Below are 24,380 nucleotides of genomic sequence, written 5' to 3'. Positions count from 1 at the left end.
GGTGATCTGCAGAGGCAGGGTCCCCTTGATTATTCATCAGAGCACTGCTCAGCTCACGCATGGAAGGAAACTACTCCAGACCAGGGAAAGAACCAGTCGAGAGGATTAGAGGGAAAAGTACCCAGAACTTGCATAGAGCCAAGAACAGTGCCTGTCTCCCTTCCCCACCCCCTCCCCCAGTCCGACCGGAAATCCTCCTGATTCACAGGACATCAGGTAGAACACTCAGAAGGGTTTTGCCTCAGTAATGAGGTAAAATTAACTCTAGACAAAATACAGCTGTGGACTCACCTAACAAAGGTTAAAAGCAAGACCTGAAAGGATCAAACTGCATCTAAATAACTTAAAGGTGTCCCAGAACAAAGCTCAAGATGTGTAGGAATAAAAGACTTGGAGCCCCAGAAAGACAAAATTCACATCCCATCAAAACTGAACAGGCATGCAAAAAAAGCTAGAAAACAGAACTCATAATGAGGAGAAAAATCAATAATCTAAAGTGACCCAGAACTGACACATGTCAGAATTAGCAGACAAGGACGGGAAATCAGTTACAACAGTATTCCGTATGTTCAAGCAGCTATAGAGAAATAGAGCGGGATGGATAGAAAAAGATCCAAATCAAATTTCTAGAGATGGAAACTACAATGACTGAGATAAAGAATATAATGGGTGGGATTAACAGCAGATTTGAAAATGGAGAAAAAAATATTTTCAAGAATTTGAAGACACACTAATAGAAACAACCCAAAATGGAACACAGAGAGAAAAAAAAGACTGACAAAAATATGAACAGAGTACCAGTGAGCTGTGGAACACCTTTGAATGGCCTCATATGTGTGTAATTGGAGTTCTCAAAAGAGAGGAAAGACAGCAGGGAGCAGAAAAAATATTTGAAGAGATAATGGCCAAATTTTTGCCAAACTTGAGGAAAATTATAAACCCACAGTCACAAGAAGCTTCTTGAGACCCAAGCATAGAAAAACATGAAGAAAACTACATCAAGGCATATCATAATCAACTTGCTAATGAGAAGGCAACTAAAGCTCAGAGCATTTACCTGAAGTCCTTTTCAATGGACAAGTTTGCACTGGGTCCCTTCACATTGAGCAGATTTTAATCATATCTTAAAGAGGTCACAGACATGGATTGGCAAGGAATAGATCAGAAGTGAAAGCAAGAAGGAAAAGACTACTTAGGAATGAAGGCAGAGACGTTGCCATAGAACCCTTAATAAAATATGTCAACACTTCATGCACTTAGTCAAGGTTAAGGAGGCTTTGCCTCTGCAGGCAATGAGCTCTGCCAGCCACACTGGGTGTAAAGCCAGTGCCAAGGGCCACAGGGTATGTTTTCATTTCACTATGTCATTACCCCATTTCTTCAGTCTGCCTTCTTGTTCTCAGGCCTTAATTTTCAGCTTCTTGGGATTACTGTCTTGTTCATTGTGGTGGTTGTTTTTTCTTTTCTTTTTCTTTTGGTCACTGGATTTTCTATTGTTGTGAAAAATAAATGCTAGGTAAATGGGCTGTGTATGCTGTGTATCATTTCCAAAGCTTATAAGATAAAGAGGTTTATCAATTATCTTTCTTCTTCTCTTTTTGTACTTGTAAAGCAGAAATTCCCCTACTCCTTTACATACTTGAAGATGCTGATTCTTTCAGTATTTGCCTGATGAGAATCCTTGCTCCCTTGTGTTTCGTAAGGAGTCTTTTAGTTTCCTAGCTTGATTTTGCTTATTTTGTGATTTCATCTATCTTCTCTTCTAAATAATAATAAATTAAGAGAACAAGTGGTAAAAATTTGGAATTAAATTTATTATTGGACTAAGCACACTTCTAGGAGTTTACCTTCCCGTCTTCCCTTCCCACTCGACAACTCCGAAATATTGTTTTTACTGAAGTTGAAGCACTTAAAATATGCTTCAGATTTTATTCAGCTAACAATTATTCTACCCTATTATGCACAAACACTGAGCTACACCTATGTAGCAGGTATGAAGATGAATGGCATTGATCCTTCCTATAGGAAGTCCATAACCTAGAGGCAGTGAGACAAGACAAAACTAAACAAAACCCAAACCAAACAATAATAAGTACTTTCCTTATCAATGGGTTGTCTTCTGAGTAGTTTGTTCAGATACAAAAACACACACGGCAAGTTATAAAATCCTTGTTCTAAACCAACTCAGTGTTGGTTGGGGCAGAATTCAGACCTGTACTCATGAAATCATGCACATATGTGTGTGTTTTCAAATAGTGTTTTTGAAATTTCAGTCTTTTTTTTGCATATAAACTCTGTAACCATACAGCAAAAGTCTGATATACCCAAAACAAGCAAACAAACCAAAAAACCCTTTATCAGGACTACTTTAAACCTATAAAACTTAGAAAACTGGTAGTAGTCAGCAGGCCATGAGAAATGAACATCTGATAGCCCAGAAGGTTCTAATTCTGGAAATAAACTTGGCTTTAAGTAATGCAGGTAATACTTGTGTATCTGCTTATCTTTTTCTATTTATAAAAAAATTTGAAAGGATGGTGGCGCCCAGCAATTATGAACACTTGTTCATAAAAACATGAACATGATTCATGGTATTGAGATAGATGTAGTTTGGAGGCAGACCATCCAGGGAAAGACAGGACAGCTTGCCTTAAAACCCCTTCTTGATCGTCTCACTTCCTGAAAATTGCAAAGACCAAATAAATAGCTGGAGTGTGCACTAACTGAGTATAGAAAGTGAGGAAGGCGTCAAGGAGGGCGTCTCAATTTATTTCACAGTCATTCATCCTTCCCATTTCTCTGCAGAGGCCCCAGGCAGGTTGATAACACAGCCATCAGAACCCGCGTGAAGATGGCTGAACAATCAGGACGGGTGATGCCAGTCCGTTTGTGAGACTCAGCCAGGAAAGGATGGAGACTGAGAAGCAGGGCAAGAGAGTGTGCACGAGGTCTGTTCTCTGGCCTTGGAAAAGGAGCTCTCATTTCAAGGTGCACAGGGATGTCTGGGAGCCGAAAGAAAAAAGCCGCCTAGCCGGGGAAAGAGCCGTGAACAATGGGGTAACTAGGAGGTGCCTGGGGAAATTTATTTGTTATTTCCTGAAGTCAGAAGAAAAGGAGTCGCAGGAAAATAGCTTTATTTCAGCTCCTGAATTGTTTTATGGGCGATTTCCCTAGAAAGATTTTCGTTTTCTCCTTCTGAACTGTTCAGCACCCAAGCTCTCCCAGGATTTTCTCATTTCCATCCTAACAGGAGGGCATCCTAACACTCCTGCAGTTAAAAGCCCTCTCCTCTCCGCTTCAGCATCTAAGTCTTCTATCATTCTTTTGTTACAAATGCTCTGCCAGCAACAGAAAAGATTCTTTCTAGAAATAGCAAGGGGATGAATATGGGGGTGGGGTGGAGGAGTGCGGGGAGAGAGACAGAGACAGAGGCAAGACAGAAGGGAAGGGTAGACGGAGAAGAAAGCAGTGCAGGGAGAGCAAGTGGGAAGCCCCAGCCTCTGAGGTCTTCCTCGGGCTTTTGTTGCCTTTCTCCCCGGCTGGCCTTCCTGAGAGCCGCAGCTCAGGGGACGGCCGCCTGCTGCCGCCACTGCTGCCGGAGCTGCTCTTTCTTTCCTTCAGGCTCTCCTCACCATCGTGATGCAGTCAGGAAGTCAGGCTGCCCTGTCAGACCTCATCTGCAGTGCTGTGAAGGCGGAAGGAAATCACTTCCATTGACCCCCTGGCATATTTATAGGCTCCATCTTTTTGCTGAGGCTGCTGGTCATCACCTGCCCCTCCCCGTGTTGCGCTTATTCACACCCGTGTGCGACGGGAGCGTTCATCAGGGACCACGCGCCCCGCTCCCAGGCTGCCAAACCTACCCAATTACTGAGGCTGGAAGGGACCGAAAAAAAAAAAAAAAAACAACTCTCTGCTGGGCCAGTTCTCGTTTGTACCCTCTAAAAATCAGACCTTCTGACTCTGCACGCTTCCCCTGTCCAATCTGCACGCTGACTTTGAACCGGCAGAGCGCTCATTATCCTCCGTTGGCTGTGTCTCCGAGATCCCCCTTTTCTTGTTAAACAATGAGCAAGAGACGCTGTGTTTCTTTCTGGAGAAGCGGGGGAGAGGATGCGAGTATAGCTGCTACTCCTCGCCCTGCTTGGCTTCCTCTTCAGATGTGCAAGTTATGCAGCCCTGTTCTTCTGAAGGGCGGCTAGCGCTCTGATCCCGTGCTGCCCTCTATCTTTCTGTTTCTTGCTAAAGATGTTGCAGTTTCCTTTAATAAGTGATTTGGAAGAAACCATTAAAATTAGGAGGAAAATTGTGTCATGTGATTTAAAGCCATGAGAGCTAGATGCAGACATTCCCTTAAATGTTGACGGACGAGGATGGCAGATTGTTTAAAAGTATGTGTCTCTTAACACATTAATTTATTTAGAGCTTTTTTTTAACCAATACTTTTATAATTTCTATTTCTCTTGATGTATCTCATTCTTCAGATTAGAAAAGGAAGCAAAGATTAATATTATTAGACCTACTACCTTAGCATGCAATGTTTTTTGAAGTTCATTACAATAGAACATTTATGAATTAGGATTTTTTCAAGTTATGGAAAGCAGCGTTGAAGAAAAGGAACAAAACCTGCCTGGGACACAGAAAACCTGGATTCTTGGCCCAGCTTTGCTTCCACCTAGAATCATGACCTTGTAAGTCATTAATCACTCTGGGCTTTAGCTCCCATATCTGTGGTTCTGTCTAGAGCTAACACTTCCATACTTACAAGCAGGGGACTGAACAAAGGGAGCCTGGCCAAATGACCACTTGATTAATAACCAAGCCATTTGTGAGAACGGGGGCAAAGGTTGATTGCTTCCCTTATCCCCATGGACTAATGCATAATAGCTAGCGAGGCTGCAGCAGCAACATACAAAGCATAAGAAAGACACCTAGACCAAGCATCAACTATATAGGGTGTGTTGGTCCCTACTTAACCATTTCTCAAAAAAAAGAGAGAGAGAGAGAGAGAGAAAGGGGAGACTGATTTGTAGCTTTAGCCAATTTCTGTGGTATAAATACCCCCATCGTGGTCAACTTGAATCTATCAACTTGATTTCACTGATGGAAGAGTTAGGAAGAAATGCTGAAAACTTGACTCAAGAGCCCTTACAATGGTGCTCCAGCACAACGCAAGTTCCACCGGTGCACACTGCTACCTGCTCAGCCCATCTACCCGCAAGCCCCACCTACCCCTATGGTCCCCACAGATCAGCTGGGCTTTGAGTAGAGAACTGGGAATGGTGAAATTCCAGTGAGAGCCTGAGATATAAGAGGAAGACAGTAAAATTGCAAAGAAAAGCTTGTCTTCACAGAGAGGTTTTGAATACTTCTCAAAAATGTGACAGAAAATCCCCAAAAACAGAAAAGAGAAAAGGGATCTTATGCCTTCAGTCTTTCTGGACACATAGTCTGAAGATACCTTAGAAGAAAATTTCTTCAAAGGTTTATGTAAATTTTGCATTCTATTTTGGAACTATCTAGGACTATTTTAATATAAAACTAATATAAACATTTTAAAACAAACAAAGATTTTATATACCCCCTAGTGTATCAAAACATAAGTCAATAAAAGACTCTAAAATCAAACCACAACTTGAAGGGTTTGGAATGGCTTTCTAAATGAAGGAAGGAAGAGGGGGAGAGAAAGAGGAAAGGCAAGAGAAAGAAAGGGGAAGTGGGCAGACAAAACAAACTACAAACTCGATAAAAACACTAAAGCATGGAAGAAGACTTGGCTTGGAAGGAGATACCACAGTTGTGAAATTCTTCTTATGACTCAGCTCATCATCATTCTCCATGACAAAAAGGTTCCAAACTTCTGTGCTCTTTAGCTCACTAGAGAAATGAACACTTTCTTATTTAGGCTAATGCCCATTTAAGCAAAATTTGAAGGTCAGCAGAAGAGGTGTTATAACAGCCACCAAAATGGGTGTGTTAACAGGAGTAAGCTGAGAAAGACCACGATGATAGAGACCATCAAGCACAGACACTGAATTATGAGGACGTAATAGCTTTGGTTTAGAAGAAATTAACATCACATGGGTATTGACTCGCTTAGAGGGAAAGAGTGAGCAGTAATCCAGAGGCTCTACTACCTCAGTGGGAAAGGGAATGTTTCAGATTATTTGTACAAATGGGTCAAAAAGGTCCTGAATTGATATCGGACAGCTCAATTTAATCTCATAAATATTCATGGTGCACCTGTGAGTACAAAAATCCCAAGTGGGGAAGAAATTGGTGCAGGAAAAGGGACACAGCCCAGGAAGTGTGTCCAAAGATAAATAAAGACATGATACACACCCCAAAGAAGTGAAGACTATAGCAGGGGTTGCTACCTAAAGCACAAGGAAGAATGACAGGTGTTATATGAGAGGTAAAAACACAGTGCTTGTGTAATAACTTCCAGTGGGGAATAAAGAAATGCACTGTGAACTGATTCTATTTCTATTTCATAAATTCTTTTTTTCCTATAAGTGGTATATTTTGCTTATGCAGAAATGAGGAAGTCATTTTTATTTCAACTAGATATACCCAGTTCACCACATTTTTTCTTTTCTCAAGTATCTTTCAGCACGGAAAAAGGACTTTTTATGCATTGCTAGCTAAGTCAAAAGGAGTTTACAAATAGCCTGCCTTTCTAAAGACCTTGCAAACCAATTTTCAGTGATTAGCTCACAGAGCTGTGTGGTCAGAAAACTCTTATATACCTCCCAGTGCTGAAGGGAAGACTTTGCTTTCAGGTTCTAGCCAAGAGTCTAGAAACAGTTATTAAAGAATTATTTTTTACTAAGGGATATAATTCTGAACTTAACTTTAAAAACTTGTTAACATCCTATTAAATTTACCTGGCATTTTAAAATTTAATAATGCCAATCTAGTGTTTATTATGCAAGGATAGAGGACCATATGGAGGCTGGTAAAGAGAACACTACCTGGTCCACAACTTGGTTGACCTGGGAATTCTAATACCCTTTATATAATGCCACCTACACTACTCAAAGCCCAACACCTCACAGAAATCTAATAAACCTGGTTGATTAGACAGATGTGCAGCCAAACATCTAGATATTTTGAAATTTCAGGTAACTGAATTTTGAATTTTCTTTACTTATAACATATTCTTGGAACTGCAGCTAAGAGCCAAATTCCAACCATCCATCGCAGATAAAGTAGCAAACGCATTGACTGTGAATCAAAACATGCACTTTGAATCAGCCTAGAGAGGCCTGTAGTGTCATAACATAGACTCTGGGACCAGACTCCTTGGGTTCAAATCCTAGCTTCCCCCATTCTTGAGCTGTAAAGCCATGGACGGCTTACTAACCTCAGAACTTTCCTGCAGGGGAGGCTGTGATGATTAAGTAAAGGTCTGCCATATATGGAAACCATCCTTCAGCAGTATGTATGTGCAGCTATTGCTATAGCCCTGATCCAACCAGCATTTCCAGATCTTTCTATTCCCCCAGTTACACATTTCCCTAAACATGTACCCTGCTATAGTTAGGCTATTAATGAAAGATTTTTTTACGTTTCCAAGCTTTGTGAAATTCCAAAGAACAAAGTTGAGTCAATATTTTAGAGAACGACATCTGTGATAACACTTAACGAAGTTTTCCATGTTGACCCATGGACCTCAGGAAAAGGTGAAAGAAGGGGGTCATTGATGAACTTTAGGGAATCTGTGACCCTCTCAAAAAAATTTTATGCAGAAATGACTATGCCTCCATGGACATTGGAGGAAATTTCCATGGCTTTCAGCAGATGTGAGAAAAGACCCAAAAGATGACTAAAAAGCCCCTGTATGTAAAACAAAATACCACTGATTTTTTTGATTCAAGGCAACCTTAGAATTCAAATAGAACCTAATCCAGGTATTTACCCCTGATCTTTATGTGCTTGCCACCATTTTATGTTAGATGGCAATTATTATATTTATGCAACTTTTTTTCTTTAACTTGCAGTTAAAACATAGATATGCAAAGTACTATCACACCCCATCTTAAAATGCAAGGTTATTTATACTATGTTGAACTTCATGGTTACTTTCATTTAGAATTTTTATTACTCCCCTTTCTACTTCAAATGTTTTTAGAGAAGCATCCCATGAAGACATAGAGGGATAGTAGGAAGAACAGGGGCTTTGGCATCAAACAAATGTGGGTCTGAATTCCAGCTTTCCCTCAGAGGAGAGACAAGAAACCTGCCCAAGAAAATGGCTCGGAGGAATATTGTAAACTACATAACAGGCAAAGTACAAGACCCAGGGACACAGTGGACATGCAAAGGCGGTTTTCTTCCCCTTTCCTTCCTCTTCCTGCCCTCTATCCCTTAAGAGGAAGTACTGCAAGTTTGAAAATGGCACTTACACCACAGACTCCGACAAACTGAGTATAATCACGTCTGGTTTTATTCATTACATTCAGAAGCATACATCCCCTGGAAAAAGGACGAGTGTTAATAAATAAATAAATAAATGGCTTTTAATGTTTAAGTGCAGTAATTTGTTCTATAATGAATTCATGTTAATAAAAAATTATAAGTGTACATGGAGATCGTAAGAATTATCAGTGTAATATTACTGAAAATGACCAATTCTCGGCCAATTATTTTGTGTGCCCTCAGTGAAAAATTTTATATATTTATTTTTAAGTTATTTCTACATAAATTCATATCTTTCCCATAGGTGCATTTTTTTTTAAGAAATAGATCTTTAGTACAAAAACATTTTCAAAAATATTTCTAACACTTGAGTATTGGGAAAGATACATGGTAAAAAATGTCAGTGACTCAAGGCTTCATTTCTTGTTTTAAACCCAACTCTTGTCTCCTCAGGACCAAACTTTTAAAGCTGCCTCAAAACTTAAGTCCATAAAGGAAAACTGATTTTTTTTCCATGAATTTATTTATTTATTTATTTATTTATTTATTTATTTATTTATGGCTGCGTTGGGTCTTCATTGCTGCGCGTGGGCTTTCTGTAGTTGCTGCGAACGGGGGATATTCTTCGTTGCGGTGCACAAGCTTCTCATTGTGGTGGCTTCTGTTGTTGGGGAGCACGGGCTGTAGGCGCATGGGCTTCAGTAGTTGCGGCGCACAGGCTTAGTTGCTCCGCGGCACGTGGGATCTTCCTGGACTAGGGCTCGAACCCGTGTCCCCTGCATTGGCAGGCGGATTCTCAGCCACTGTGCCACCAGGAAGTCCAAGAAAAACTGATATAAAAAATTTAAACTATCAACAGTATCAACAGTGAACAGTATTTATTATGATAAGATAAAGCAAAAACAGAGGGTACTAATTACCACAGTGACACATTCTGAGCTAGCCGAAAAGTAGAATTCAGATTTCTGGTTCTCGAGGAAATAGACATTAGATTTACTGCCATTAAGGAAGCAGTTTCCAACGTTATTTACATCGAGGGATCAGTGACAGTAGCATTTTATGGCTCCCTAAGACGAGACCAGCCCAGGACCTAGCAGCAAAGGAAAGCATAGTAATGGGTCTTATGGGGATGTTCAAGGGACTAATAACTCCACGTGTTCTTAGAGGTCGTGGAGAAAATCGCATCAGGCACTCTTGGGAGGAAGCAGGGCTGTGCAGCTGGTCCAGCGTTCAAGTCCTCTTCACAAACTGCACCAATACGGGTCCTTGTCACCCCTCAGGGCAGCCCTGTGGTGAGCAATTATTACACCACGTTCTATGGATTATCACCCTACAAGTAATTTCTCAAATGTTCTCATTAAGTGGTATCTTGAAAGCGACAGACTCCAGCTAGGAAGGAACAATGAGAGGCACTACCGGCAAACGGGGGCGGGGCGGGGACAACAGTTCAGCAGAGGCTGCTATGAGCCCCTCACCCACCCCATGCCAGCCATCCCTCCCCTCCCCCTGCCCTTCAGGGAAAAAAGCCTTTGGCTACTCTTAGGAACTCCTGAATGTAAGAGTAATACCAAGAAATACCAATGAATTCTCCTTTCAACTTCTAGGTCCCTGCATGTGAATTCTGGTTCTGCCTCTCAACAATTACATGACTTTCAGATTATTTTTCTTTGGGTCTCAGGGAAAAGAAGACCTGCTTCTTAAGGCTGTTGCCATGACTAAATGAAGTAATGTATATGAGGTACCTGGGCCAAATGCCTGCACATGGAATGGACCCAAGAAATGGTGGAAATGTGAATATTTTACATTGATTGAGTAGCTTCTCTAGGCTGGACCCTTTGTGCACTTTCTCAGCTGTCCGACAGGGAGTGTGAAGGAGCTTCTAACTAATGGCCATGTCTGACATTCAGCCTTCAGAATTCAAAACATAGAAGTGCCAGCCCAGCCTTTCACTTATTCTTGAACTTTTTGTCTGTCGGGCTGCATGTTAGGGGATGGAGATACAAAAATTAAAAAGGAAATCCTATATGTATATGTATAACTGATTCACTTTGTTATAAAGCAGAAACTAACACACCATTGTAAAGCAATTACACTCCAATAAAGATGTTAAAAAATAAAATAAAATTACAAGGGGAAAAAAAAAAGGAAATCCTTGCCCTCATATTTCATAAGCGAATGGAGGAAATGTATATACTAACTGCAAAAAGGGATCAAATGAATAGGAGAGGAGATTATAAAAGAGGAATCATAAACATTATCTCCCATGTGACTCTGTTTTCTTTTCCAAATGGATTTCCTCTCATGTTTGTTACTCTATTATTTAACACATGATTCTGTTAAGTGGCTGCATTTTGCCAGCTCCATAAATGGCATTAGCCTTGGAGCAAAGTGGAAAATGCCAGCCCCATGCAGTTTTGATCCGTCCCTGATGGTGCGACCCATCCGTTTCCAGCATTTCAGAAGGCTGGTAGGGTCCCTCCATTGTTATGGTAGACTAATGGTACGGAACTGGTAACAGGACAGCAAGAAGAAAAACCCCACACACACCGGCTGTGGTAGATGGGCACTGCCAAGGCCCCATGGTACTGCCTCTGACACCCGAGGGAACAGATACAGGAGGGAAGGAACTGGGGGGTGGCTCTGCTGTACCATGTAAAGGAGATGACGGGGAGAGAGACCCGTCCAGCCATATCCCAGTTCAAAGTCAGTTGCTCCCTGACTGAAACACGGTCTAAGGAACCTGCCCGAGATCTCAGCAACAGCTTCCCCAGCTCCGCACCAAGTGGGGCTAAGAGCTTAGTCCAGACGTTCTACATCAACCTCAACTCTGATTATGCTTCTCAGAGTGGGTCTGTAATGAAATGCAGGTCTAAAGAGTAGCCAACTTTTAAAATCAGAAAGCACTTCAGTCTCAAAGGCTTAAAAATCGCGTGATACAACTGTTTACTCAGCACACATCAGGTTTATCCTCAGGACAAGGCAATGACCTGCCATGAATGACACGATTTAAACTGTTTCTTAGGCCCAAGTACTGTTTGCAAAACGCTTTGGAGACTTCCTTATACATATAAGCTGGAAAGCCAAGATAAGCCCATGTTTATAGCATCTGAAATCTTAGCAAATATTCTAGCCTGTGAATTATGAATTAGCAAGATTTCATTATTTTTCTTTAAGAAAATGAGAGGCATCGGGTCCTGCAGAAAACCTAAACAAGTCCTTGGAACTATGGCATTAAAAAGCTTCTCAGTATTTATAGAGCTATATGTGGAGAAAGATCAAGGCCGTGAGGAAGCACACCATTTAAAGGAAAAAAAGCACAGAGAATAGCAGCACTTTCCTCTGAAATATGTCCTATGCTTTGTCCCCCAGTGAAGGAGCAATTATCTCCATCACATATGATGTAGCATGTTCTACTTGCCCTTCTAGATAGAGGGAAAAAGTACTTAAATCTGAGGTTTATCTCCAGCATTCTTTCCCTGCCCCATTTAGCATCCTTCTGCCACCTCTTGGAACCCCGAGTCTCTGGAACTACTTTGGTTTCCAACAACCAGACCTTTTTCCTCATCCTCCTCATACCCACACTTGCTTTTGTCCCATTCTGCTCTTCTAAAGGAGCTTAGAATACAGAGGAAAGGAGGAACCGTGGGCTTGAGATCAGATGTCTGAGTTTGAGCGGTGTGAGGCCATAGATGCAGTCCAAGCATCAGTAGCTTTGAATGCTTCCCAGGCATATTCAGCTGCGTTCAGAATTAACCTGATGCTAACTGACGGTGTTAATACTCAGCTAGAACTCCTGCTAGAAAGCAAGTACAGAAATCCCTACTTTCCATCAACATCAGTTTACTGTGCTACCCAGTCTAAAGATGAAGTGTCCAAGGATGAAGGTTAGCACCTCGTTGCAAAGCTGCCCATGTGTTAGTGAGTCTTCAGGACATTCTCAGACCTCCTACTCCATACACCCAGCAACTGGTCCTAACTCGGGCAATACCTGAACTTCCTCTTGTTGCCAGTGAGACTAAGGGACAGAACAAGATAATTCAGATGCCACAGGGGCTACTCATTTAATGTATGCAGAGTTGAACTCAGGTATGATCTCATAGATCTAAACCTTTTCCAACTGACTAGGAAAGAGGAGTCCAGTAAGCTAGGTTCCTCCCTAAAAGTAGGGCACTTCTGTTTTCAAAGGACAAAAATACTATTCAACTCGCAATATAATATGCTTAAATAATTTAGATGAAAAAATAAAGCTACCCATATCACCCATATGAAGCCCAAAGAATCACCTGAGAGGAGACTGGTCAGTATATAAATTTCCTGATATTGTGTCTTATCAATAGAAACATATTCAGGCAAATATATCACAAAGCCACTTCTGGAAAACAGCTGCTTCTTCCAAATAAGGAGTAGGCTTCCAGCCAACCATATGGAAAACATTCATTAAGAAAAACAAAATTCCCTCACCTTCACCTCCAGACTGAGCCTTCTTGCTATGATTTACAAATATGGCTGCACATCCAAATGAGCTGGGACTTTCTTTTGGTGTCCCACCAAAATTTACTATATAATAACAATATCTGAGTGTGGCGTTTGGGAATCTGTATTATTGAAAAGTTCTTCATTCATTCAAGAACTAGAATTGGGATAACTGAGAGGCTCTGAGGGGAAAAAGTTAAGTTAGGTCCACACCTCACATTGAAACAGGCTGCAGTCGATGGATCCCAAACTAAAAAATAAATAAATAAAACCACAAAGGAACAAGCAAGAAACTATGTGAGAATTCTTTTACCATTTCAGAATGGGAATAGCTAGAAACTATGAAAGAAAAGATTGGTTAATTCAGCATTATAACATATTTTAAATGTTGTTATAAAAACTGTTGAGAGAGATAGATAGACCATAAGAAAGTCAAAAGATATACTGGAAAAAAAAGTTTAACGTATATGACTTTTAAAAATTTGGTCTTTCTAATGTAAAGGATTCCAACAAATCAATAAGAAAAAGCCCAACAACCCAGTAGAAAAATGAGCAAAAGATTAGAATAAATAATTCACAGGATAAGAATAGCAAATGGCTCATAAACATATGAACATATTATTTCTATTTTTCATAATAACAAAAAAGTAAATTAAAACTACACTGAAATATCTTTTCATAGTCAAGAATGGTAAAAATCCCAAAGTTTGATGACACTGTTACTGAACAAGGCATGGGGAACCACTTTGCTCTCTCAAGTGGAGTGTAAATTAAATATCTGTGGAGAACAAGTTAGCAACAGCAGTCGATGTCATGTGGCCTAGCCACTCTCTTCTCTTCTATAGGCACACTTTCAGGCATATGACAAGATATATGTATAAAACTGTTACTGCAACATTGTTTGTAATAGTAAAATATTGAAATTAACCCAAATGTCCATCAAAAAAAGGGTCTGTTTTATTAAATTATGGCTTAACCACACCATGGAGTACCTGGCTGCCATAAAAGAAGATCAGTGAAGTTTCTTTATGTACCAACATGTAATGACATCTAAGGAAACAAATAAAAACGCAGCACAGTCTGTATACTGTTGTACTACTTGATTTTTTTTAAAGCAGAGGGAGGGGTGCACTGCTTTTCCTTGCTATCTGATCTTTCAGTCTCTGAAGAGTCACTATAACAACTGCCAAACTGTTTTATTCAACATTCCCTATCTAAATTGAAAAGCTGCTATAATGAATCCATACGCAAGCCCCCACAAACATTATGCACGATTCCAGGCAAGATCAGAGCGAGCGGCAGTCATGTCTCAGGTGTACTCCAGATAGAACGGAGTCTCGGCTGATGCCGTCTAATCAAGTTCTGCTTTATTGTCATTATCTTCCCCCACCTGAAGTAAAAAAATATCTCCTAAAAGTAGAGAAGGAGAAAATAGGTGAGCCAAAGAGATATAGAAGTGTCCACACATAAGAAGAAAAGTTTGAAGTGATAAAGCAGATGGAGAGAGGAGATCTCAGCAAAATGCAGGTTCTGATTGACTAGGTTTGGGTCTGGGTCTGAGATTCGACAAAGCTAACAAGCTCTCAGGTGACGTCAGTGCTGCTGGTCCTTGGACCATATTTCGAGTAGCAAACTTTGTTATTGTGTACTGCAAGTAAACATACTCAATAATGAGCTCAGTAAGTGTTAAACATTTAAGTGCTTGGTGTTTTATGACGCAGACATCCTTGCTCAATTAATATATAACAATTGGAGAAATAAATTGAGGTTTCTAATTGCCTGGGAATATATTATTTTTTCCTTTTAAAATAATAGATTATAAGCTCAAGTTATCTAAAAATTTGTAATCCAATAGGTTTTCAGAAATTTATATGTATATGCACGCCTGTATGTTTATTCGCTCTGATGTGAGTAAAATAACTCTGAAAGGCTCCGGAAGAATAACAGGTTTAACACTGAGTACGTGGGAAACATGAATAGTATGTGAACTTTATTATATTTCCTTTTATGCCTCTTGAATTTGAGTCATATAAATAAAATATTTATTATTGAATAATTTTTTAAAGTGCCCCTCCTGAAACTGATGACCTCTTGAAGTTGAATGGAAAGAAAGGAGAATTCATGCAGGTCTAAACCTACAGAAAGCTTTTCCAGGAAAGACATGGTGCTGAACTGACCCTGACCGATTTGGAATACCTTCAATCTACACACAGAAGGAAATAAGTGTACAATGGTTGTGAATGAGAGTTTTGTATTTTTCCAATAGCCTTTTGAAAGACACTCGTTAGAGTTATATAAATATTATATAAATTTTAAATCACTTTATAAAGAAAGATATAATGAAAAGAAATGGTACCCTATCCACCACCTATCCATCTAGGATGGATCCACAGGGGAAACCATTTTTAATATTTTCTTCCTATGATTACATCCATGCTGACAAATAGTGTGTTTCCACACCTATTTATAAATTCAGGAACTGTACGCGTTAATCCTCACTCCCTGCTATGATGAATTAGGATTCGGCTCACCTTCCATCACTCCCCACCTCCTCCCATCATCACCTTAAAATGGTTATATCACTATTTTTTTATGCTTTCCAGCTGTTACGTTCATAACTGTAAGTAATATGTTTCCGTCTTTATTTTGTACTCTATCGACTGATACAGTGTCTCTTGACTCCTCCCTCTGTCTTATGAAAATATTCCTGCCTCCATCCTTCCTTTTAGCTGTCTCTCCATCTCTGGTCTTCCAAACACTGGCATCTACGTTTTACGTCTCCAAGGTGATCATATTTACGTTCCGTTTTCAATCATAAATATGTAGTCCATATTTTACCCTGAAAGGGTTATCCTACACATTGAAATTTAATGCAGTGTTTACTTAATTATGAATAAAATTATCATTTGCTGTAGAGCCAACAGCATAATATAATTATATTTTATTTCTTGAGCAGCTTTTCATTTTTCCTAGTGGTCCTAACTGGTTTCTTATTTCCTCCCATTATTTAACTTTTTCATAATTTTAAGACCTCATGATTTTTTCCTAATATTTTCATTTTTCCTCTGTAATACCATGTCATATTTGTCCACCGTCTCTTCCTTCCCAGAGCCTGCCATCTTCTGCGGCAATCTGTACCAGTCTAGGCTTGTAACACAATTCTCTTCCTAAACTTCCCCTCTTGTTGTCCTGGGTTGTTTCCCCACCATCTTAGCAGGTCTTCTGACTAAAGGAAAAGCTTCTGGCCAAGAGATTTTTCCAGCAACTACAATGAGACACTCTTCAGCCTACCAAGGACTTTTTTGAGGAAAAGGACTAATAGAAAAAGTCAAAATACTATATTCTATGCTCTTTTTTTTTTTTCCTGCCTCCAGGATAGCAATATGCCTTTTTGAGAAGATCCCTAACTTGATGATTCAGATAAGACAATTTGGAACTTGATTTTAATTTAGTTATTTAACTCATGCCAGTTGTGATTTATTCTGTTTCATACTGAAATACTGTACTTTATTTTTCTTTCCAGAATTATTTGACAGACACTAAATAGAACTTTTTTTTTATAATAAAGAGTGCTTAATTGTCAAAGGAGTAAAATATTATACATGGACAAATGACTAACATTTTACTATATTTTACTAAGGTGCTCTGATTCTGCTTCCTTAATAATGACCAATTTTTTCAGAGTCTGCTTCTTCTGAGCCTGTAAGATGGGGCAGGGGAGGAGAGCTATGATGATTCACCAACTTGATTAACTTTTTTCTCTTTTTGACAAAGTATTGTGTCATGATTATGTACAGCTCTGATTCCATTTAAATATCTGTGTGACAAATATTCTGCAGAGGAAGAAGAACAGGACTTGAGTAATATGACTAACTCAGCATACATAATTTGTTAATGTAGTTAGTTCTGATTCAGAAGTATGAAATCCTCAGAATTAATGGAATGCATAGAAGACAGACAGTCTAACTTTTACTTTTCTTATACTGGTTCAATTTATTCCAAATCCTAGCCTTTTTATACAGAGATCAATATCTTGAAGACTTTTGATGTGCAAATGGCTTATTTTATTCATTTTAATTTGTAAAATCTGACCTCGAAAATTTGTTTACAGAGCTCACTGTCCTATCTTTTCTATTTGCTTAGTGAATATTTACTAAATGTTTAGCATTTATAGGTTCCTCCTATTTATCTGGCACAGTATGACATTCTTGGAGGAATCAAAATACTTAAAATACTAATACCTCACTCCAAGCGATTTTACAGAAACATAAATGTTAATATGAAACAAAAAAAATATTCCAAACAGTGAAGAACCAAGAGCTACATTATGTGGCACAAAGGACTGTGTGGCACTTAGAGAAATCTGAAGGAAGCAGAAATGAGGGCTGGGCACCCACATAAGGCTTAGTGAACACAGATGAGACGTGAAGAGCTGCTTGTCGGTCATTCTGATGCAAACACTTGAAGCCAGTTTATTGACTATGAAACACAAAATTTCCCACTGCATCTGGAACATTACTTAACTTATTGGGGTATGTTTTCTTTGTCTCTGTATGATGGGAATAAGATAAAAAGATTCATGCTTGCTTCTGTAAGTTGACTCTAAAAGTCAACATTTGTGTGTGTATATGACTTTAAATAGTGCCTATCATTCTAACTAAAATTCATGCAAGTAAAACTCTTTATTCTTTTCAAGTAACTTGAGCTCAGAAGGCATGATCATTTTAGAAGACGTATTAATAGTATCCTATGACCAGCCTAATGCATTGGAGATATCACTCAAGGCGGGCCGGGTAAGCTTATTTTAAATACCAGTCCTGTGGCCAAGAATTTATGATAGACGATATTTCACTTAAGGAAATAGGTATTTCCTGGCAACTTTGAAGACTGAAAAGCAGAAGTACTAAGTTGAACCATACGAAACTGACACTCTGTAGGTCATAACATCAGCGATTTTCTATGGTTCTCTTTTCCAGTTGGGTTCTCTTGGGAGCCACCACCTATATATCAGACTCCCCCCAAAAATTACACCTAAAAAGGAAGAGCTACTTTTATTTCTAAAATCCTAATATTTAAAGTTGGGGATTGATAAATCATCTCCAGAGCAATCAAAACAGGCAACAGACCCTTTCTAAATTCCATGAAGTTTCTTTGAAGATTTCTTTGTGGATCTCTTACCTCAGCTAAGAATAAATAGGCTAAGAATATGTGCATTGGGTTTTCTGTAAATTGAATAAGATCACTTATTCTGGACCTTTTAGACTTTCATATAGGAAATAAGGAAAAGAGGACAGAGAGAGAAATGTTTGTCAGCCTTGACCCAGAGTTCTTAAGACAAAGAGGAATAATATACTGAGGTCTATTCAAGCTTTGGCTTCTCCACAGATCATTACAACCAAGATGCCAATTAACACTAATGTGACAGTGGCTTGTATGACGTGGACAGCTGGCCACTCAAAGATACACAAGGACCACCTGCTCATGTAACATAGGCCACCAAACAGGCACCAGATGGTGACAACATTTGAATGTTATTACTATAGTCACTTTCACCTCAGCTCTATTTGAACTGGACATTAGGAGAAAGAGCTGTAAAATTTGCATTTGATTTTTAGAACAATATGGTTCTCTATAAATCTCACATGTATGACTTACTTGAGACCAAAGAATCATCCCTGGGCATTGGTGGCTCAGAAGAAAGTTCTGCATCATATGGCAATTAGAAGCAATTGGCTTAACCAAGACATACTATTCCTGCTGAGATGCCCTTCTGGAAAGCGTGGAGAAGAGAAATGTGGAAAAATCACGGACAGGGAAAGACTTGACTGAGGTGATGGAGTTGGGGGTTGGTAAAAAAGTGAAAAATGGTTGTCAGAAGAGGCAAGTGCCAAAGCAACAAGAGGAGCCAAAACATGCCCAATTTTTGGCCGCATATCCCAAGCCCTTGAAATTTGCTCCTGGTTATACAGATATTCAAGGAAAAACATTCTGGAAACTTTTAGACATGCTTATTGCCCCCCCCCCCAACAACAAAAAAAAAAGATGTAAATACAATTTTTTTCAATAAATATGCACTAGGAGTTTGAAAGAACATTCAAGAGTTCAAATCATTTCCCCAAACTGTGGAAAATGTTCTGTGAAATTGACTGATGCCCTAAGCATGGAAAAATAGTTATGAGGTAAAACTTGGTTAACAAATTCTGGAAACATAGTTTGTACCTTGGACAAAGAGTAATCCATGTTTGTATGTCATAGGGAGAATAGCCTTCAGGTATCATGCCCAAATCCTTAGTAAAGAAAACAACACTGTCTAAGGATCTAGACATCACATGTAAAATTGTCTAGCAAAGTATACAGCAATCAAAAGACCATAGAGATTCCACTAATATTACTGCATTATAGACTGATGTGGTCTCTACCTATGTATGAAAAAGATCAGATTCCCATTTCCCTAACGACATAGGTGACCCTTGTTGAAACAGCAGCCAGATGTCCAATAAGATTTCCTGAATTTTGTAACGCAACAAACTTAGCAGGTGGTCCTTAGTCTCTAAATCAAACTGTTAGGGCTTCTTGGGGGTGAAGGGTGAGGATGCCTAGCTTAGGAAAACAGGGTCAGTATGGAAAAAAAGTCTGAAAAAATCTAGAGAAAGCAAAAGATTAGAGAAAAAATATTGGTAAAATTTGACAAATGCATTTCTCAGTATTATGTCAAACATGTTTACTGAGCAGCACAATTAATAAAAAATATTCTGTACTAGAGCCCCTAATTATTATTCCACGCAGGACAGAATACCTCTTCATTATGCCTTTTTGAATTGATTGTGTACATCAAACAGTCGAGATATAAATAAAATATGCCTGCATGCATAATGCCCTCACATTAAAGCTGAAGGCAATTAACCTATGATTTCTCATTAATTAAATTAAACAACCTTCTAAAAAATGTCTAAAATCAAAACAGATTTCTTTTAGTGTAGATTTTCTCCACAATGATGCAGAGAAGCTGTTTACCAAATTTATCACACCAATAAAAAAAATGCTGTTTCTGATTTTATCCCAGGCTTGTCTCTAGTTTTCTCCTGAGGTTCCAGTCTCATTTAGCTAAATCTGATTACAATGTCAGGGTTTTATTTTTTTTCCTCTGTCTTTAAAAATACCTGTTCTCATCAAGATTTTTTTCCTATTAAATTGTCCAAACACCTTCTCCCTGAGCTGGATCCATATCATATAGTGGAAAACTCAAATTATTTGGTGAATTTGCTGGATTTAGATAGTTGAAGCACATAAATGAGACACAAGAGGGCATAATGGGGCCCAAGTACAGGGCAGCCCTCAGCAAGGCTGGAAAATTCTCATTACCTCCTGTTCAAGCTCCTTCCAATTCTCCCTCTCCTTCCCTGACTCCCAAGTTACACCAAGTTATTAGGTATTTCAAATTTCAGTAGTCTCCCCTCTACAGAGTATTTTCATTTTAAAACAGGTATAAAAGGATATGTTCCACCAAGGAATATATCCTTAATAATAGAAACCTTTTGTTTTGCTTTTCTATAAAGTCCTTTGCAGATCCCCTAAAATCCCACTATATTAAGAGACCACATAGTCAGAGATTGCCTCCACCTAAAGCCTGCCCTTCTTAGCACACAATCGGGTGCTAAAATTTTTCTTAAACATCATGCATTGATTTCTTAAACATCAATCCCTTCTCCAATGGGCAAAGTATATATACATATAATATATATATATATATTATATTTACACTTTTTTTCATATCCTGAGGATCTGTCTGAAACAGTGCTTTCACATGGTAAGTCCTCAAAGAATGATGCTGTATTGAACTGAGTTTAAGCCTCGGTTCACTCCTTTCCCCCAGTGAATCAGCTCCCCATCTCTACTACCACTACCACTGGCTGCTAGTGACAGCCTTTGTCTTCTAGTTCCCTGGATTAGAACTGTGAAGATATCCTTCACTCTTTGGTCACCTTTTCGTAATCCTTTTATTGATTTCCTCATGAGGTGCTATCATCTCTTCCTCAAAATGACAGGAAGAAATGATGACTCCCTTTTTCTTGATTCCAACGACCACAGCCTAATACAGACACATTACTTTGCCCTTAGAAACGTAAGCTTTCCCAGACAGCCCTCTAATCCCACTCACTGCCTCTAAATTATCCCTCTACGATATACGTTACCTGTACTCTTTAACAACAAATCTTCCTTCAGCCTTGTTTTGCCCTTGACCTCCTCCTCACACACGTACATCAGCTGTAAAGCACACAACGTCCATTGTCTGTTCAACAAATATCATCACCTTCGTTCCTAGTAGAGCCCCGGATTTCATGTTCTAAAGGCAGGAGAGAGTCTATACTCTTACAAAAGAACCACCCTTCCTCTGCTCTATGATTGGTCTAAACCAGCCAGTTTCTGGCCAATGGGCTTTAAGGGAATGTTTCTGGGGAAGCTAATAAAATCCTCAATAACATGGCAAAGCTTCATAAGGACAAAATACTATACCTCAGTCTCTTCCTTACTGCTTGGAATGTGAGTGTAAGGTTGTGACGCCTAGACCTATACCAATAGGTAAGAACAGTAGATCAAAAGAACAGAAAACCTTGGGTCCTTGATGGCATCATTGAGCTGGGAGCCAACTCTTCAAGACTTTTTGTTAAAGAATAAGAAATTTAAATTTAGTACATTTAATTTAGTTGAAAAAGATCAAAAGAAATTATTTTACTATACAAGGTGAATCTGCAAAAAGACTCTGTAAAGCATTGTTCTTCAATGCCCCGATTTGGGAACCCACTGGCACAGAAGACCATGAGTACTCTGAATACTATGTAGCTTCATGATAAATTCTTTGGGAGACTGATAACATGCTGCACAGGATTTAATGTCAGGGTACACACAATCTCTGATCCAACAAAGGCATCTGAGAAATTCACTAAGCACGTATTTAAACAATTGAATCTGTCATGTGCATTCTGAGAAGTCCCTGAAGAAGAGTAAGCCTGACAGGATACAATGGCATTGGAGAAGCTATTATAGTCAATTCTATGAATCAGGTACCCTGATTCCCCAAGGCAATTTTTACAAGAGCGGGTCAATGGCTTACATTTAAGGCTTTGTTTTAAAAATGATACGAGGGATTTGAGAAAAGGTTTCCTTTTAGTTACAATACCTTTTAATACTACATTAAAATAAGACAGGTGCTATTTGATACAAAGGTACATTTTGATAAAAGAGGATTTTATGATAAATAAATCTTAAAATGAAGTACTAATCCAATTTTTACTGCAGACCATCATAAATAGAACACAGTATGCTGTGCATAAAGAAATGAAAAAGCCTACTAAAAAGGTCTAAAGTATTAAAGTAATGTGACTGAGTTTTACAAATCTGTACATATGATTTTAGTCACGTCAATGTAGTCATCTTGTATATGCTGTGAGAATGTAGCCCAGTCTGATTCTCTTCCATGAAGCTGTCCAGTTTTTCCAACACCATTTGTTTAAGAGACTATCCTATCCCCACTGATTACTCTTGGCTTCCTTGTCAAATGCAGGTTGACTATATGTGTAAGGGCTAATATTCCCAGGCTCTTGATTCTATTCCATTGGTCTATGTGTCTGTTTTTATGCCAGGACTGTACTGTTTTGACTACTATAGCTGCTTTGTGTCAGTCTCAGCCTATCAACAGCAACTTTATCTGCTAGGAATGCCTGAGGGCACTTGGGCCCGTGCTATTTGTGGTGAGCCCCACAGTGTAGCGGCTGGACCACTCTTGTGGTTCTTATTATAAGAACCACAAGAGTAAGACACACTGCAGCAACAACCATCAGGCAACTTGGAAAAAGCAAAGGTTATTATTCACCAATCCTGGAGGGTACCTGGCACACCTGGGGCCATACCGCAAACTCATGGATTTGGAGGGAAGGAGAGAAAGCACAGACCTGGGGTTCTGCCTTTATTCGTGCGTTCGCTATTTATTGGTGAATTTAAAACATAAGAGCAAGAAGTAAAGTACAGGAAGGGAGAGGCAAGTAATCAGTTATCTAGGTCACCCAGGGCTTTCTAAAAGGGAAACTTCATGGATGAGGTAAGCCTGGCCATTTATTTACTTTGTTGTGTGGATGGCCATGTGTTTATTCGAGATGAACGTCTTTGAAATGGATGCCTTGTCAATCAAAAGCTTAATGTCAGTCTCTTCAATTATAATCAAAAAATTGCCAGATATGTCACTAAAATAGCTTAGTAATACAATTTAAAACCAGGAAGTGTGATGTTTCCAGCTTCTTCTTTTTCAGGATTGCTTTGGTTATCTGATGTCCTTTTTGGTTCCATATAAGCTTTAGGATTGTTTGTTCTATTTCTGTGGAAAAATGCCATTGGAATTTTGATAAAGGATTGAATTGAACATATAGGTGGCTTTGTGTAGTACGGCCATTTCAATAATATTAATTCTATTAATCTATTAACACTGGATATCTTTCCACTTGTTCGTGTCTTCTTCAATTTCATCAAAGTATTGTAGCTTTCAGACCTGTTAGCGTTTGCTTAATATATTTAGGTGCTCCAATGTTGAGTGTATATATACTTACAATTGTTATGTCTTCCTGATAAACTGACCCCTTCATTATTATATAATGATCTTCTTTGTCTCTTGTTACCATTTATAACAGGCCTAAAGTCTGTTTTGCCTGTTATAAGTATAGTTACCCCTGCTCTCTTTTGGTTTCTACTTACATGTATTATCTTCTTCCATCCCTTCACCTTGAGCTTATGTGTGTCCTTAAAGCTGAAGTGAGTCTTTTGGAGTCAGTATATAGTTGGATCCTTTTATAGTCATCTAGCCTCTCTATGTCTTTTGATTGGAGAATTAAATCCATTTACATTAACAGTAATTATTAAGGGAGTTCCCTGGCGGTCCAGTGGTTAGGACTCTTGCGCTTTCACTGCTGAAGACCCAGGTTCTATCCCTGGTCAGGGAACTAAGATCCCGCAAGCCATGCAGCGTGGCGAAAAAAACCCCCAAAAAACCAGAGTAATTATTAATATGTAAGGACTTACTAATGCCATCTTATTAATTGTTTTCTGGCTGTTTTGTAGTTTCCTTGCTCCTTTCTTTTTACCTTGCTGACTTCTTTTGTGAATTGATTTTCCATGGTGATATGCTTTGATTCCCTTCTCTTTTATCTTTTGTGAATCTACTGTAGGTTTTTGCCTTGTGGTTATAATGAGGCATATATAAAACATCTTACAGATATAATAGTCTATTTTACACTGATAACAACTTAACTACAATCACATACAAAACCTCTACCCTTTTGCACTCTCCCATAATTTTATGCTTTTGATGTCATAATTTACCGCTTTTTATATTGTGTATTCATTAACAAATTATTGTAGCTATAGTTATTTTTAATACTCTTGTCTTTTCATCTTCATAATAAAGTTAAATGGTTAACACTCCACCATATTACAGTATT

The 24,380-nt window shown here is 38.9% G+C and overlaps 2 long non-coding RNA genes across 5 annotated transcripts in view; one reads left to right on the top strand and one right to left on the bottom strand.

Annotated features, from left to right (window-relative positions):
• Nucleotides 1–24,380, bottom strand: part of LOC309646931 — a 312,876-nt gene that overhangs the window by 185,114 nt on the left and 103,382 nt on the right. The gene's annotated exons all lie outside the window — the stretch shown is intronic.
• The window catches only part of LOC309646930, a 73,179-nt gene continuing 69,471 nt past the window's right edge, over nucleotides 20,673–24,380 (top strand). For both annotated transcript variants that reach the window (XR_014255665.1, XR_014255666.1), the window contains exon 1: nucleotides 20,673–22,990. This is a non-coding gene — a long non-coding RNA (uncharacterized lncRNA). The remainder of the gene's footprint in view (nucleotides 22,991–24,380) is intronic.

The sequence above is a fragment of the Balaenoptera physalus genome, assembly GCF_965194825.1.
Source record: "Balaenoptera physalus genome assembly, chromosome: 17".
In the NCBI taxonomy this organism is placed as follows: Eukaryota; Metazoa; Chordata; class Mammalia; order Artiodactyla; family Balaenopteridae; genus Balaenoptera; species Balaenoptera physalus.
The sequence above is the reverse complement of the archived record's forward strand: the minus strand, read 5'-3'. Positions and strand labels throughout refer to the sequence as shown.